The following is an 18,685-nucleotide window of genomic DNA, read 5'->3' on the forward strand; positions in this document are numbered from 1 at the left end:
ACGGAGCTATAGGGACCACTTGTGCTGGAGTGGCTGTAATGTAGAGAGCCAGGCAGTGGGAATTATGCAGGGGCTTCTGGTGATGATGTTGACACATAGAAGGTTCACTTCTGTCCTGCTCCAACACAGTGGAATGATAGCAGTTTGTGTTTTTCAGGTAGCTTAGGAAGGAAATCTTTTGGTATCTGTAGCATTCTCTCAGATAATACTATAGGCTTTTATCTTGAAGCGTCTTAATAAGAAGCTTTGCCTGCATTGTCAACAACCTTGCATTGTTTGAGTACTTCATCCTTTACTCTCCAAAAGCAGGAGCTTTCAGTTAAAAGAAGATAACTGCCCAGTGTAAGAGGCAGGAGATCCTTCAATTTTGCAAGTGCAGTGCTGACTACTAGAGTAAGACTGTAATCCATGGCAGCAGGAATTAAAAGGAAGCAACTCCCTTGTAGAGATTTCAGAGATCTTGTCCTCTTTCTCCTGCCGGCTGTACTTACATCACAGGAAAGTAAACACCATACCCTTCTTACCTGTTTTGCCCAGCCCTATCTTGCCCTGAAAGAAGCATGAATATATAAAGTGTATGTGATGTTTAAAATTCTAAAGATACTTCCTATTGATTTTAGCTTGTACCTCTGCTACTCTTTCTGAATAATTGTTGTGATATGTAGAACTGGCTTTTGCTTTTCTCCAAAAGCAATATGAGTAAAAAGGAAACAAAGTGTGAGGGAAGGAAAGAGAAATGAGGCTGCAATATACATACCTAGATTATTACATTTTAGAATAGCTACAGACTTGTTATTTCTCTCCATTTTGAAGCCTGGCGTTCACAAGTTAACCTAGTGTGCAGGATACTTAATATGGAAACTACTGTTGACTATTTTAAGAGAACAAAGCTCTGCAGTCACCTTTTGAACCTTGCAAGTTCCTGTACTTTAGGTTCCAGTTCTCTCCTTTCTATACCTGGTACTTCTTATTTATAACATCAGGCATAGATTTTCAGTAATTATTGTAATGAGATCATATGATTTCTTTTGAAAGCAGGGTTCATAGATAATTTGACAGATTATTTAATCAATCATATGTTATTTCTCTAAACCTTAAAAAGTCCTGTTCAGAAGAGATTATTATCTTGTCAAAATTGTCGTAATCACAAAAGACATTGAAATATAATCATATCCATTTAAGAAGGATTCAGCCCACATCAGTTGAATTTTGTAGCCTAGAGCAGTGTTTTTCTTTTTATATATCTGAGCAATATTTTAATGGAGAGATCAGTATATGCACCAGTTTTCATTGTTGCAAATCAGTGCTTATACAGAGCAATTTTTCAGTTTGTGGTTACATTGACTTTGCTGGTACAGGCACAGGTGTTGCTTGTGTAAGACAGGAATGTACGAAAAGAGCTCCATGTGGTTGTGCTACAGATGCCTTTGTGGCATGTATTGCTGGAAATGTGGAAGGGCATAGCAGTGTGACTACTTAACCTTGATTCAAGTGTTCTACATGATTGCAGTGAGCCAGTGGAGGCAGATAGAACAATTTCAGAGCCTTAAGTTTAAGGCATATCAGAGGATTTGTTGATGTACAAGATTACCTTACCTTGATGAAATGGAATCTCATATCTATATGTTCTTATAACTTAATGATTAAACCACTGTGTTTTATCTCCAGTGGGTGGAAGGTTTTTTGAAAAAAAGTTGGGAGATTTGACTTTATTTTGTTTTGTTCAGGTGTTTTAATGATCATTGTCAAATTTGACCAGCAAATTGACTGCAGGGCAATATAAACTTCTTGCAGCACTTTCTTCACTAATTGTTTTCCTACAATTTTGTTGCATGCATATTCTTAAACAGAAATAAAGATATAGGCCAGACTTTGTACAAACTTAATACTGAAATCACTATGAACACAACCTTTTATAAGTTTTATTTTGCTGTAAAGAAGAATCATTAGGAGAGAAAATATGCTTTGAGCTAACTTCTGTAACTGTGTAAGTAAAGATATCTAAAAGCTCTAAAGAGGCAGCATTGACAGTCTTCTTTCTGTTTTCTTTGTAATTACCTCTTAGATTTCAAAGCTTTGGGTTCTGTCAAGCACAGGTTAACTCATTTTTTTACAAGAATGTTCTCTCACTGCCACTGATAAAATGAACAGAAACTGAATAAAATTATTGAATCGAGGAACAGGGTTTGGAGGTCTTTTTCCTTCAGCCTTTGCACTAACTCTCTTGTTCTGATTGCTTCATCCTGGGTTAGACAATGCTGCTATTCAGATATACTTCATCTATTTTAGAAGCATTTTTGTAACTGATTGATGGCGTCAGAAGAGTGATCTCTCGCTTTTTTAGTTCTGAAAATCTCTCCTGCCACTTGTCATGGAAATCACTATCTCATCATTCCATCTCTTCTGTGAAGATATAGTGCATCTGATTATGAGTCCTGTAAATTACCTAGATAAAAAAATATTTTTTTAATGAAGCAGAAGAAATTTTCATTTGGGAAGCAAGTAGTTGAGGTTTGCCTGCTTTACTGAGAAGTTTTTAATTTCTTTTTTTCCCCAGGGAGAAAAAAAATTCTCTGCCATCCCAATTTATCATCTAGTATGTAATGTAAAGGCATTTTTATAGAACTAGCCAATATCTTTCTACTGGACACATAATCACTGTGGGATTGCAGCTCACAAATAAATTATTTCAGCTTTCAGAAGAGAACACTATTTTTTACTTCCATACAGTAATAAGGAAAAATTCCTCTGAGAAAAATGAGTAAATATTAGGCTTTCTGCACTCACAGTGAAGAGGGAACTTATGTTCCCTTGTATAGTTGTCAGAAAGGCTATTGAGTTCTACCTAAATTACACCTTTTTCTCCTGATTGTCTTTCTAGAATCTCGTTTTCACTAATATGTGTTTCACAAGTGTCAAAAAGTTTTTTCATCTTTTTTTTTGTGAGCAGCTAAGACATTTAGGATGTCATCTGTCTGTCCTATACCCCATGGGGATATGTATAAGAATTTCTCAAATCATTTTACGTTGTGTAGTAAGACATTAAGGCTAGAATGATAATACATGAACTGTGGCAAAATTCCATTACATTCATTAACTTCATTGTAGGACTACTGAACTCTAATTTCATTTCCCTGCAAATTTGAGTCACAGCAAGAGCATCACTATATACCTGCAGGCAAGTTTACTAACCTGTTTTAAATGTACCAAAGCCTGGGGAACCACTGATCACTATGTCTTAAGATGTCATTCAAATCATGCAGTCTTTAAGTGTTTCTGTCATGTAGATTAGCATTGATATCATCCTCAGTTTTATACAAAGATCTGCTGCATTTGCTTCTCTTGAATAGACAGTTCCATGTTTGTATATGAAAATATATGTGTATATTTTTATCGCAATAGGTCCCAGATTAGATCCCTGTTACATTAATCCCTGATCATGCATTATGAGGACATTTAGAGCTTGGAGAGATAAGCAGTCCAAGTACACAATTGTTTGATTTAGAGTAGCAGTTCTGCAATCCCTCACTAAGTTGAACTTCTTGCTGGAGGTTTGCTCCTCAGTAGATTCCCACTAGTACATCTATAGGGAACTTCCCTCACAGAAGGTAAAGCAAAATCCCAAGAGTTTCTCAGATAGCATCCTTTTTGCAGCTTCAGCTCCAAGGACTCAGTGCCAGAAGGAGGTGCTTGTGCAGCAATTCCCAGAGGTCTGTTTTCCCATGGTCTTAAAAGGCAGAAACCTGTTGGCAAATCTCCTGCTGAGGGAACACAGCACTCAAATAATCTCAAATTAGCTGGAGAAAACTTTTTACGCATCTTACTCCTGATCTGAATCTTTTAAGTGGCCTGTAATTAACTTTATTAGTTGCTAAGATAATCCATAATATGCTATTGTTCTAAGGAATAATTTTATGACAGCTATGGTTGTTAGACTGTGAACACACTACTCATTTGTGGGTTGCTGACATGTATAGGTATACTCAGTACAAACAAGTTTTCCTGAAATTATACATGTTTTTAAAATTTGGGTGGCTCTTACAGGAACAATTTCTATCCTTCATTAGTGTTAATCTCTTATTTTCAAATTGTTACCAAGCCTGCATCCCTTCTTTACAGACCATCTTTTTTTGGCTTCAGTCTACAATAATAAAATCCTTAAGATATTACCTTTGTATATATGTTAAAAGGGAGCATTTCATTAGATACAAACAACTTAGATCCTCCCAAATAGGAAGAAGCTAATCAGCATTAGGATACATTATGCAGATCATAACAGGATGTGTTGCTCAAAATCCTTTGAAATAAATACATGGGAAGGAAAATGCACCTTTACCCTCCTGCTGTGTGGTGAAGCTCCTTCTGCTTGCACACTCAGGCAGGAAGTTTTTAATTTGAGAGGATCCAATTTTTTAAATTGGAGAGGATCTCCAGAGATGAGAGATGGGGAGGCCTCCAGCTCCCACGGTGACTTGGCAGCCTTCTGCCATGGTGCTTTCAGGCCCTGCCATACCCTGACACAGGGGCAACAAGCAGAGTGGTAAAATCACCCTGTCTCCAGGGGCAAATAAGACTGTTCTCCCCTCCTCCTCCACTGGGTTTTCATCTAGCTGCAAAGTAAGCTTCTAAGTATGGCTTTTTGAGTTTTGCCTATGGTTTGACCAAAGCCATAACACTTTTTAAATAAAAAATGCTACAGTGTTCCTAATGAATATGAATAGTCTGCAGAGGCATTTGTGAGTTAGATTGCTGTGCCAGGCCATTGCCATTGCTCAGGAAGCAGTACATTCGATTTTACACCAAAGGTTTAAAAAAATTTGGTTTAAATTACTCAGAAGATGTATGCAGCTAATCACAACTACTCTAATACAGTTTAAACAACAAATAAACAATTATTTAAATATGAAGAGTATAATTAGTGTAATTTAAAGAACTTCATTGTTTGATGGGCATAATTCTCTTGTGGCACAGCTCCCATGCAGCACTTCATTGTTTACCAGAATGAAAATCGAGCCAATATTGATAAATTTATCTGAGTAATTTGGATTTTTTTGTTGTGTTAAGTAGTACTGAAGCTTTGAACTTTTTGTTCAGTTTGTAATGTCATACAGGCTCTACCAAATGCTCATGGAAATGAAATAGTGCACTTCCACCATTAAAACCTGATAGATTTTTTTTTTTTAAGCTTAGTAAGGCATTTTCAGTAGCTGGGAAGGAAAACAGTTAATCAGTGGGATTTTTGTATAATCAAAACTTATTAATCCAGTTTGTTGTCGTGCATTCTACAAGCAATACCAGGTCCTAAGATATGTATGATTTCATCTATAATTATATACTTGCTATTAAGCATAACACAGCTTTTCAAAAAACACTTTTTAAAGTTCTGCATGAAGATGTTATTTGTGTGTGTAGTAACACTTAGGCTATCCAGATGTGAGAGGGATCCTGAAGTTTAGTTACATTTGAGATCCCATGGCATTCTTTATAGTACTATACGTGGTTAATTTTGCCTGGCCTAACTAGATTCTGAGTATTGAAATCCCAGACACAGTTCTTCCACTATAAGTCTGATAAGAATTTTCATTTTTAATCTGGAATTATTAGCTACTGTTTCACCTTAAGGGGCATGTGCATGTTTCATCTGTATGCCTGGCTTATGGAGTTTGTGAAGGGCTAAATTCCGACTCACTTACACTTTGAGAAACTCATGGAGTGTTTTCAGGATGCTGAGTAGTAGGACAATATGTTAGCAATGTCTTGACTTACTCTTTTTTTGACATTTGCTTTCTATGCTTTCTACTGGAGGAGGACGAAGAATAGTTTGATATTTAGATTTACACATTTGGTTAGAGCACTGATATAATTCTAATAGGCCTTTTCCATTTCTGATTGCCTTCCTTTTAATTTACCTTTTTGATTTTTACAATAACCTTCTTTCGGTTGGCCAGAATTCTTAAGCACAGCATTTTAAAATTAAATACTGATGGGGTTTATTCCAGTGTTTATCTTTCTGTCTTATGAAATGAAACAGAATGAGTATCCATGAATAAGTCTCAGTGACTGATGCAGTCCCTGGAATTCTTATCTTCCTCCATCTTGTCACTTTGGATCCTGTCTAGGAGTTCTCTAGCTCTTACCAGATTGGAGAAAACTTTGCTATTTTGTGACTCAAAGCACTAGATGGTACAGGAATGCTCTATTGTTTTTCTTTTTCTTTTTTTTTTTCCTCTCCTAATACTAAACACAAATATTTAAATCTTGATAAGATTGTCCATGGTTATGGGATCACATATTTCTGCCTACGTCAGAATCCTGTTCTGCTGAGTGAATTTAGTACGTCTCTGACTACAATTGCTGTATCAAATGAGATGTAGAATAATATTGGTTCTGTGGCTGAGAAGGCTGGGATGGTGAATGGTAGGGCTACTAATTCACTTTATGTAATATGGTTTATAGCCCTGTGTATCTCTAACTACAAACACAATGTATCTTCTTTTTTTGTGTGTGTCTTGGGATACTCTTAATTCAAAGTGTCAAGAATGTTTTTGCAACTCTGAAAATCAAAATTTTATTTTAATTGGATCTAAGGTGAGAGATTTTTTTTAATTGCTGATCATTGGAGCCCCAAAGCCTGTTGTATCAGAAACACTAGGCTTCATGGAACCTGTGCTAAAATCATGGTCCTCACATAACATTTTGCTGCAGAGAATCTATTAACATAAATCAAATAGGATTGAATTATTAAAAATCTTCTCTCAGCTTGAATTTTAATACCAAGTTGCACATATTTCCATGTTCTGTAGCATTAATGGGAGCATATGAGCTGTAGGTGCTGCTTTCATTATTATTATAACTGAATTTCATTAGTCTGTAGACTGGGACCTCATTGTGATTAGCTCAATCCAAGCATAGTAAAAAATAATTTCTTGCTCCAGAGAACAATCCAGCTTGTTTCCTGTATTCAAAATAGGATTAAGAAATGGCCTGAAAGTGACTCTTCGTAATAGGAAATATTTTGACTCAAAATCACCATTCTGGGTAAAACAGATCATTGAACAATGATCAGTTCTTGTGCAAGCAAGTATGAATATTTGACTAGTTCATTACTAACATAAAAGAATCTTCATTCAATCTTCATTTTATTAAAAATTTAAATTCTTATGGTCATAGTATTTTGAAATCCTTAGTCTTCATGTGAAGTTGTTACCAGAAACTAAAAGAGCTTTGGAAAATTTTGGTTGCCAGTGTTGAAGATGAGATACAGTTACATGTAAAATGGTTTACAATTAGTTTTTGCAAACTTTTATTGTAAACCCTTCAACAAGACCTCCCTTTTTCATTACATCCATTCTCTTGCTCCATCTTCTTGCTGACAAGTTTACTGAAGGTGAAATAGTCTGTTACATTGTGACAAGAAATTTTTAACTATGGTGTACCAGGGTGAAATCTTATGTAGGAGTTAGATTCCCTACTGAAAAGGAGTGCTCCTTCCTTTGACTTCTAAATGACCTAGTAGTGGACAATCAGAGTAAAAGGTCTTGACATAACCTCTTTGTTAATCCTCATTGCTCCCTTATTTACCTTGCTAATGTTTCTTTCTATTGAAAAAGCTATTAAAATAATAAAACTATTAAAAAAAAAAGTTGATTTTTAAACTATATTTCAATATATGCACTTTTACAAGGCATCCAACAAACATTAGCTGTATTTCACTTGTCTGTATCCTTGCTCTCTTCATCTTATAAGGCTGGAGCATTGCTGAAAAGCTGGTGTTTTCCAAAATCTTGCCATGAGCAAATTTACAGGTCGTACAGAGCTTGATTTTAAAAGCAGTGTGTGGATGCAGATAAACAGGGAATATAGTTGGAGTGTCTTTATTGGAGAGGGAGACAGTCCTTGGCCATCAGGCTGTGAAGATAGGGGACTCTGAGGCACTTAAATTAGACAAAGGAGACAAAAACCCTGACAGGGAATTTCAGATATAGGTTATCTGTCTGATGGAAATTGTGAGTAAATATATAGAAGTAGAACAAAGGTATGCTGGTCATGGCAATGAGACCGAGAAATATGACCATTTAGAGCAAAATTAAGGCACTGTTTAGGAAGTTAGAGATTGTTGGAAAGATCAAAGATGAAAATTACTTTAGAAGTATCAGTAAAAACATAAGTGCAATAGAAGAAAGCAAAATAATTAATTTTTTTTCCTGGATATCTCATGCATCTAAAGGTTGGTTAAGGCATTTGTTAACAACAAGGACCTACTTCTAAAGTTCCCTAACAGAGAGCCCATGCTCACAGGCTAATCCCTGCAATGTTATCATTCAATGTTATCATTAAGCACATCTGTGCTTTATGAACATGGTGCTGCACAATTTCAGATGACTGTGGTCCATGTAAATGAAACAAGGTTAAGTTTAAAAATAGCATTTGTGTGTATTGAGGTTAGGTTTTCAGGAGATTTCTACTGTAACTTACCCTCCTTTCCAAGTTCAAAGTGTTTCAGCTCAGCATCTTCAGTGATGTAACATCAGCATTTTAAATTATGAAGACTCTACTAGTTAAACATTTATAAAGTGCCCAGTGCTGTCATTTCATTAAACTATTAAAATGTAATGTTTTTATATGAACATCATTATAAATTTATAACAAATGTAATTTGTGTTAATTCAGTGTTCTATGGGTGCGAATTACTGTCCTAAATTTCACACAGCAGATGCTTTCTCTGAGATGCAGTGCCTAGTTGATGAGTTCATATGATGCAGCATAAGAATATCTCACTATTTACATTCCAGCTCTACTCTGCTTATACAGCTTGCTTTTTTAGACCACTCAGGGGGCATTTTGAGAGTGTTGAAGTAGACACACAATTCCCAGTCTTGTCAAAAACTTATGATTTCCTAAATTCTTTAATATTCATAAAAGAGTACTTCTTCCAGAAATATGGAGTATTCATTAATAATGAGTCAACAGGTGCGTGTAATTTCATATAATCCAATTGTTCCAATGATCTAAAATAATTTTTTAAAGGAATTATATTGGTGTACTTAATTGCAAGAGAACTACTGTGGAGCATAAGTACAGGAGACATTGAAAAGTCAAAATGGTATGTGCTATAGCGCATATTTTACCTCATGGATGAAAATCTGATTTTTGTGCTGTAAATCCTTGGAAATTGTAATGTATAGAGTTACTGCATGTTAGAATCAGATCAGAAAAAGATAATTTAAAGCAAAACCTGCCCTGCCTGTGCTAAACAAATTGCACGTATAATCTGCCATATATACAGGATGTGATGTATAGATATGTGATGTGGGGGGGGGGTATGCTAAACAGTGGAATCTATCAGAATAATAATTTAAACAAAAAAAAAAAACATTATTTGGAACTGCAATTTACTATTGTCCCATTTCATCACTTAAAAATAGAAGAAAGATTCAAGGTAGAATACCCTTTGCTCATTCTGACTGAATGCTTCCTTTGTGGCTTTTCATGCAAGAGGCCAGTGTTTCCAGGGAAGTGCCAGCACAGGGCTCTCTATGTGTGCTCTGGGCAGAGGTTTCCCTGCAATGGGCTTGAGGAGATAGAAAGGTAGAATTTCCCAAGGGAGCTTGGGCACAGGGCTGCTTGTCCTGAGTACTGGAGCAGAAAAGCTCTGCAGAGCTTATTAGTAAAGCAGCATTTTGTGAGCTGTAAAATTTTAAGAGTCCTTACTGAGTAACTGTATGTCACTTATTTTCATTAGAGCAACAGTCTGTACAAAGCATGTTAGAGTTAAAATCAATGTAACATTAATCTTTAAAAATCAAATAATTCCCATGAAAATGAGTATATTTACACATCCTCATACTGCTACTTTTTTGCAAGGTACTACCAGTATTTAAATACTATAAAAGGTAAGTTTTAGCATATGTGATAAAACAGCAGGTGTGCATAAAGCATAAAAGGAATTGTGGTTTATAAAGATCAGGGCTCCTGTAATGTTAAGCCATTAGTACTGTTTAGTATTTGCAATATAAATGGGGGTGTATTCACAAAATGGCACACAATATTTATTTTCAAAGTCCATAACTCTAAGACAGATAGGAGTAGTTTGTGCAACACGTATCAGTCGGTTATGTGAGACCTCGACTCTGCTAATATAGCAATATTTCTTTTAGTTTGGTGAGGAAAATTCTGACTACTGAAAAAGAAATTACAGATAATATTGAAAGACCTAAATAATATGCTCTCAGAATTGCTGAAGTAGACTGTTGCTCCACTGAGAAGCTCTGATGGCATCAGAGAGATGCTCATGCAATTTATTCGTGTAATTGTAGTTCCAAGATTAAATATATATTACATTTTGGAAGTGATGTTATTTAATCATGATTGATTTTATAGAATCTTCCAGTCTGTATATCACCATTATATTTGATAGGATCTTTTTCTTAACATGTCTTATTCTACATTTCCACCTCTAGTTGTATGGTTTTGATTCTTCACTCCATTCCTTAGTTCCAGATACTCCTGTTTTTTTTTTTTTTCTTGAAACTTTTTTTTTTTAATGAAGCTGAAAGCAATAGATGTTGGAGATTGGATGACCAATTTTAGTGGAAAAATACCTTCTCTCATCTTACATTTTGACCACTGCATATTTCAAAAATTTATTTTCCCTCTTACAGCTTCATACTTAAGGTTTGCATAGCTATTTATAATCTCAAGAGCACATAATTGCATTACCATACTGTTATGGGCTTGTGTGTGTGCACCTATTAGGCTTATATGCTCTTCTGTAATCCTTTTAAATTCTCTCATTAAGTTATAATTTATCCTGGATTTTAGTATTTCCATCTACGTAATGGTTAAAAGTTTTTAAAATTGCAAGGATTTAAAATAGCTTAATTTTCCAAATTTAGTTACAGAGGTTCCTAAGGAAATTTGTTTTCCTGGAAGTACTAATTACTTCCTTATGAATGTCACATCTACAAAAGTTTCTCTGATTTGGCTGACAAAATCATTAGGTATTCTAAGTCCTAGTCCTTTATTTCTCTTATAAAAGGATTGAAAGAAGAGACCAAAGAACTGATGAGGAACCAGAAATTCCATGGAATATGACACCTTTTTTTTAAGAATTTTGATTATATTAAAGTTCCCTCAATTGTACTTTTGAAGAAGACGAAATATAATGAATTAGGATGCTGTAATATGAGACTAAGTTATGTGAGAAGCCTGATAGTCTTCCTACAAACAAAACTAGAATCAGTTGGCTTTTGGGTTGTGAAGCTTGTATCTGTCTTTTTCCTCACTTCCCTTTCAACAAATTGTTTTAACTGGGAGATGAACCCAGTAACAATGTAATCAAGCTTTTGACCCATTAAGTTCAAATGGCTTTGAAATGAGGTGAACCAGATTTGTCTATCCCTACTAGAAAATAAAAGCAGCCAAACATCAATCTGCCAAGATTGTTTTATTCAACTTTTACCTAATACCTTGTAGAGTACTTTCAGAACTTGAAAAATTACGGTACTTCTATTTGAACTTGGATGAGAAGGTGGAATACAAATGTAATCACTCTGACAGTGATTTAGTGACCCCGAACATCTGGGAGTAAAGCCAGGTGAAGGGAACAGTGGCAGGATGTGGATTGGAATGTGAAAGGAGCAGCACTGACTACTGCTTAACATCTGTAAGTGAGAAAGAAAAATAATGATGGCTTGAAATGGGTAGAGGTGAGAAATGTAAATGAGTGATGAACACTCTCTTAATATCTTGGCAGCATGGCAGTTCTGAATGTAATTCCTAAACAATATGGAACACATTAGATTTTGAGACTACTGAATATAATGATTTTAATGTGAGAAGAATCTCACGTCCTGCTTTGTACAGCCTGTCCTCTCCGTAGTGCTGCTTTGATCCAGCTTCCCACCCAACCTACTGGGGTTCAGCTTGCAGCCTTTCTGTTCCAGAAGAAAGGAAGAAAAGAGGTTAGAGGTTATGGTACTTCTCATGTAGCTTTCTTTTCTCCCCTCTGATGAGCAGGGATGTATCTCCCACTCTGCTGCAAAAAAAAAAAAAAAAAGTCCAAAGTGGGGAATGCACTTCAGTGAAGCAGTGTTTATTCAGAAACACTGTAAGGAATGAGAAGGGGCATCAAAACCACCATGAATTATAGTGTCATCATTGGATGAGGTGTTCTAGGGATGTTTTCTAGCCACAATCACAATTATAGTGAGAATAGCAAGTTACTTGAACCCTGATCCAAAAGACTCAATAATACAATATTTAGTGGTATCGTGCTAATGTCATGTGGGACACAAATGTTACAGACCATCAATTTATTTTAAGGAAAGCAAAAGGAATGTTTCTGTTTCAAACAGAAAACCAACCAATATACATGAAATAGCTGGACAGCTGTTGGTCCTGCACTAATAAAGCAGCTGTAGGTGCAGAGACCTCTGCACCCCTCAGTCTTCCATGAGCCCCGCTGCTCTGCAAGGCTGCCAGCACAGGTGCACTCACCCATGCAGTGTGCTCCAGCATCCAGGTTCCTTCATGCAGGAGGAGCTGAGCTCCAGCCAGACCTGAGACCACACTTGCAGTACAGAAAGTATGTGTGTCTGGTCTAGGGACCACTGCAGAATGCAAGCCTCACATTTGTGTCTCAAGCTTTGTGTCTCAGGCTTGTCTCAAGCTTGTGGTCTTGGTTTTGTCTGGAAACTTAAGACATGTAACTAGAAGGATCAATCTGATTAAAAAAGTGAGTTTGTATCACTCGGTTGGCTCAAGGAGCTCTTTATCTTTAACTGTTCACTGAATAACCATTCTTTTTGATGATGTATATTACCATTAGTCAGAGCTAAAATAATTCGTCTGACTAGTACAAGTTATTTCAGACCAAACAAACATATTTCCTAATACCAAGTGCAGAAAAAAGGCCAGGAGAGAAGGTAGACTTGTACATACTTAATTATATATTTCCAGATGTAAGAAAGACCAGCCCTTAAATTCAGTGGTGGTGCTAGAGCTGCAAATTTTGGCTTTCAGTTCACCACTACAACAAACCTGAAGAAAAATCTAGGGAAACATGTTATATATTTCTTCCATAATTAATATATTGCTAGATGTAATGTTTGAAATATTGAGGTAATTTATGAGAGAGTTGTCACAGCTTTCATATAAAAATAGGAAAATCAAATCAAGAAAAGTATAATATTTACTGCCACTCAAATGGCTGGCAAAGCTCATTATTTTTGTGTTATTTTCCTGACATTAATCTTTTCACTAAATCTGTGTAGTTGAAAATAGGGGGATAATTAGCATTAGCCCATTTACAAGAAACTGTTACTGACAGAAACTTATTTATTGTTGTGTACAATTAAAATATGATGTGAACACATGAGAATTTACATTAAAACAAGATTGCAGCTTGTCAGCAGTTTCCTTTGTTCAACTGTGTATTTATTAGGCTACAGCTGCTCACCTACTTTTATATGACTTTATAGTAATAGCAACATGTTCATTATTGGAGATGTCTAAGCTAGTTTGATTACACAATATACAAAGCAAAAATATATCTGATATAATCGTTGTTAATGAATTAGATCTGGAAGTAAGATTATATACCGACAGGAAAAAAAATACATTCTTGTTTCATCTCTTTATTGTTTTGGCTTTGTTTGGGTTTGTTTTTTTGTTTTTTTTTTAATTGATTCCTTGCAATAAGTGTTGTTTATACATAGCACCTAGGGTGATTTATGTAGATTATTTTCCTGGTTTATTTTGACAACTTCAGTGGATCTGCAAATAAACAACTTGAAACCTGTCAGAAAAAAAAGCAGACACATTTTTTTCCTAATTCTATCATTATACAAAGTGATTTCTGCAGTATAACAATTGGTATTAGTTTATGTATTATAGGATCTTTGGTACTTGTAATCCCATTATTGGGAGTTTCAATATTATATTCCTTGGCATAGATAAGCCATGGTGGGAGGTCATAGCAAAAGACACTTTTCCAGCTCCTGTAACTGGATAGGTGGTATTTCAGAGTCTACAAAATAAAAAGCAAAAGTTTTTTCTGTCATTAGTACCCTACTGAAACACAACATCCTAAAGGAAAGCAAGGCAAGATACTTCTTTCTGGCCTGGAGGAGATGTGATCAAGCATAGAGAAGCTGTTAGCAAGTCCCAATAAGAAGTTTTAAAAGAAAGTTCTAGAAACCTTTCTACGCTGAAAAGTTTTGTGCTTTTGGGAGCAAAATAGGGTCATCATGTTGTCAGTGTACCTGGAGACTGATATACCAGTATTATTAACTTGTACTGCATGGTTCACACTGTTCTCCAGTCAGAGAAAATACTGGTCACAATATTCACAATTGGTCACAAATTTCACAAATTATTGGTCACAATATTGGTCACAAATTTCACAATTTTTTTTTCTGTCACTATGTGCAAGTCTAGCTACTTTATGAACTTTCTGAGATGATAGGTATCAACTTGCTCAGCTTTCATGCTTGCTCCATGTCTCTTATAGCTGTCAATGTTATTTCTGTTTAGAGGGTTTTATTTCTCATACTTGGAACTGTATATAGACACAAAGTCATAGTCCATGACTTTGACCAGAATCTTCTGGAGCAGGAGCAGGATGAATAAATGAACAATCACTTTCACTAACAAAATTACCACTTTAAGTATATATTTCATTAATGTGAACAGAAAGAACTGTGCTGAAGTATTTTCCTCTGACTTTCCTTATGGGAAGCAAATTTCCTCTCTTCAGCTTGTTAGTATCTTTTAAAAGTTTCTTTGCATGCCTACCACCTCATTTCTTATTTTTGCTTTAGGTGGAAAAGTAGCAAACTCTTACTTGTTTGGGAAGTGTTCAGGTACTGCTAGAGTTATGATAGTAGACAACCCAGCATGTTCTGCAATTGAATGCTTCCTGCTGCTTCAGGATGCACTGCTTCAATTACTGATATATTTGGGAGGAGTTCCTGAGGAAAGGGATCTGTCTTTCCTTTCTGTTATTTCTGCTGCGATTTCCTTTGGAGAAAAGTTTCCCAAGTCCCATGAAGTCTCACTGCCTTGTATGAATTTTAAATTCAGTTTAAATGCCAAGCAGCATTTACAACTGTGGTCTAGATTCACTTCTGATTTTTATGTCATATTTCTGCTGTTTTTGTCTAAATGTAAAATCATTGACATTGATTTTAATGGATTATGTTCTCATAAATTATTGTTTCATTTACATAAAATAATTTATGGAAGAATATTTTGATATTCTAATGCAAAAAATTATGGTGCTTCTAGTTAACTAATTAGTGGTTTCAATAGTTTTCTGGAATTCTACCACTTACCACATAGTAATCTCCTTACAGTACTTTCCAAATTCTAATCTCAAAGCCATTGAGCTGAGTATGTGGGCAGACTCTTCTGCATGACACTTTAGTGGTTTGTCCTCGGATGGTGTTTTTACCATTGCAGCTCTAGCTCAAATCTGATTATTAATTTTAAAATGTGGAGCAACTCATAATGATCATTACACACTCCTGTGAAGTCCCAGAGTAAAAAATCCACAAATATGTTAATGTTCTTACATTTGAAAACTGAGATTTATAAAACCCATAGTTTTAACATTGTAGAAATCACCACTCATGAAAGTTTAATCATAGATTTAAAACTGACTGTGATCTGAAGCAAAGAAGGAAGGAAGAGGAGGTGCAAGATAGAAGACAGGTAGAAGTATCCCTGTACAAGAGCATCTGAGCTTAACCTTGAATAGCAGAATTTCTTGACGGGGATTTGTACTATCCATTCTGCATACAGAAATGAGATAGGTATGATACTCAGAAAGTGCACTCATATCCTGAAGTTTTCAAAAAAGAAAATGAATTTGATAGTGTTATTGAGCCCTGGAAGAATTTGACGTAGTTCTTGGAAGCCTGAATTTTAAATAGTGTTAATTAAAATGGGACCTACTATCTTCTACTTCTCAGTTGAATTTGTATTTTTTCTTTCATATTTTTATTCTATCACAGGGAATTTTTTTTTTAGCTCCTCAAAATCCACTTCTGCTCATAAATGTGGCTGATATTGATTGGTGTGCTTCCACTCAAATGGCCCAGAAATGCAGCTAAGAGAGCAACGTGAGATGGTGTTATGAGAGGTTTCATGTACATCTCTCAAGAAATGCATCCTCCACTTATGTGCATGTTTGCAATGTCACTGAGGAGGGAGTCTAATAGTTTTAATCCTTTTGACTTCTTACTTTTTCAGTCTGGATGAACAATCATATCAAAGAAAAATGTTTTGGCTTATTGAAGATGGCGATAAATAGATTTGGTTAAAACTTGGGAACTGGTAACAAAACTCAAAGCCAATGTTAATTTTCTTGCAGTGCTTGTGGAAACAGCAGTGAATATTGATAGGATGCAATGCGAGTCAAATTAATCTTTTGCAGTGGCCATTAATAAAAGTGTTTCTCTTTACTGAAGCTGATGTCTTGAGAAGGCAGAATTTTTTCTTGCAGTTAAGAAAAGTTTCAAGAAAGGAAATGAATGTGTTTGTGACAGCTTACATTTTTAGCAAATAATTTTCTTTCTGATTTTGAATGGCAGAATAGTAGTTGTAGTACTTCAGAAATATTTAAGACAAAATATATTCCCTTTACATACCTAATATAGGTACTTCACCTCTGAAGTTTTCAGCCTTGACGTACCTGTAAAGCTGAACACAACTTTTTGGGAAGGAAATATTTAGTGTACATATTTGAATTTGGCAAGTCTGCCTTTCTGACCCTGATTTTTATGTATGTTTAACCAACATTGGTTTATTGATCAACAAAAAGGACTGGGGAGGGAAGGGGATCAAGCCAAATGAAGTATCATTAGAGGGAAAAAGTTTCAGCAGAAAAGAGAAAGTTTTAATCCTAAATGAAAGTTTTGTCTCATTTTTATATTTATTTTAAATATTTGTCCTTCATGAAATTCAGTCAAATTTCAAACAAAAATTGGTTTTATATATGGTATACTGAGACACCTCACAGAAAAGATTGCATGCAAATGACTTTGAGACTTTCAAAGCTTGATTTTGTTCCATTAGTATTATTATGGTTCTTATCAAGGAGGTAGCACATTTTACTAACTAATCTGTGCTAGCAATTATATGGATCTGTGTTAATTGAATGAATCTTCAATAACTTTCAAACTCCTATTTCTATCATGAGTGAAATGAAGGCTACTTGTTTCTGTATGACCATTTTTGGCCTTCAACTAGTGGATTCTAACCAAAATGTATTATTGTGTATGTTTGAATATTACTGCAAGTAGAAACTGAAGAAGACATTGGGTTTCTAATAGGATGAAAACCAAACAATTTCCCCCATGGAAACCAAACAGTGGTTTGCCCATGAAAACCATTAATCTGAAAAAATACCAGAGAACCATCTCTGTAAAATACCAGTTTTTAATTGAGGTAACCATTTGATACTACCTGTTTGTTCATTTAGCTATTTCATCCTTTTGTGCATCAATAAAGAAGGTTTAGTCTCACCTTTTAACATAAGGTACTGAAGTATTTATTGTATAATTGAACAACAGAGGGCGATACATGGTTCATTGTGCAAGGAACGGGGCTCAGCTCTCCTCTAGGACCATCAGCTTCCACATGATGTTTCTTGGTGAAATGATGCATTCAAGCTGTCTGTGGGTCACAGCTGGGCTGCAGTTGCTGCAAATCTTTTTTTTCAGACTGCTGCAACTTGGGTGTTTGCTGCATAAAATTCTAGAGGAATTAAGTTGGCCAGAGTACTACCGTGTGCATTCTGAGCAGAAACACCATTTTATGGCAAATACTACATTGTGTCGCCCTTGAGGAAAGAAAAAGGAACTTTTCTAGACATGGTCAAGACAACTGTAATGGGAATATGTGAGCCAGTTTTAGTCTCTGCCTGCAAACAGAGGCTGTGAGAAAGCACATCCTTGGGAACAGAGGGATTGAATTGTGTGTATCAGCATCCCATTGCTCATTCTACATGTACACATGAGAAAACTCGTCTTCAGTTGCACAGCTTTTCCGTAGGCTTCCTATTTTTTGATACAGAGACTACCTGTACAATTCCAAATCTGACCACAATTCTAAGAATATACTCCAATCCAGATGCTTGGGTTCCCAGTACCATAGTGTTGGGTTGTCTCTGGCACAGAATGAGGCAGCTTGATTAGTGCATGGAGAGGACTTCTTCATGATTTTGGATTTTTATTCGTAGGATTTCAGATTGAGTAAGTCCCAAACCATCATTAACTTCTAACCCATCTAAGGACCCATTCTTCTTTGCTGGAAACAGTCAGTCTTGTCTAGTGAAAGCATACTAATCTGAAAGGCTATTTTTGTTCTTGATTACTTTAACTTGCTCCATTTTCCATTCAGAAAAGTGAAACTAATTTGGTTTCTGTTTATCTCACTTCCAAGCTTTTTTTTCCTTTATCCCTACTTCTGGAGCTTTTGTTTTTTCAAAAGACACCATCAATTTCAAGCAACAAAATTATTTAAACTAATATTTCACACTGAGCCTTCTGGTAATTGATTTCCTAATGTCAGAGTATTTTACTCTTTCATTTTTGGTTGCGTTAGCCAAGGTGACTATTGACAGAATCAGAAATTAAATTCCTGATTCTTAGTCCTATAATGTGACCACAGAAAATAATGC

The 18,685-nt window shown here is 35.5% G+C and overlaps 1 protein-coding gene across 6 annotated transcripts in view; it reads left to right on the plus strand.

The window, feature by feature from the left end:
* The window catches only part of ULK4 (unc-51 like kinase 4), a 207,884-nt gene that overhangs the window by 153,655 nt on the left and 35,544 nt on the right, over positions 1–18,685 (plus strand). The gene's annotated exons all lie outside the window — the stretch shown is intronic.

This window comes from Vidua chalybeata, chromosome 1 (assembly GCF_026979565.1).
Source record: "Vidua chalybeata isolate OUT-0048 chromosome 1, bVidCha1 merged haplotype, whole genome shotgun sequence".
Lineage (NCBI taxonomy): Eukaryota > Metazoa > Chordata > Aves > Passeriformes > Viduidae > Vidua > Vidua chalybeata.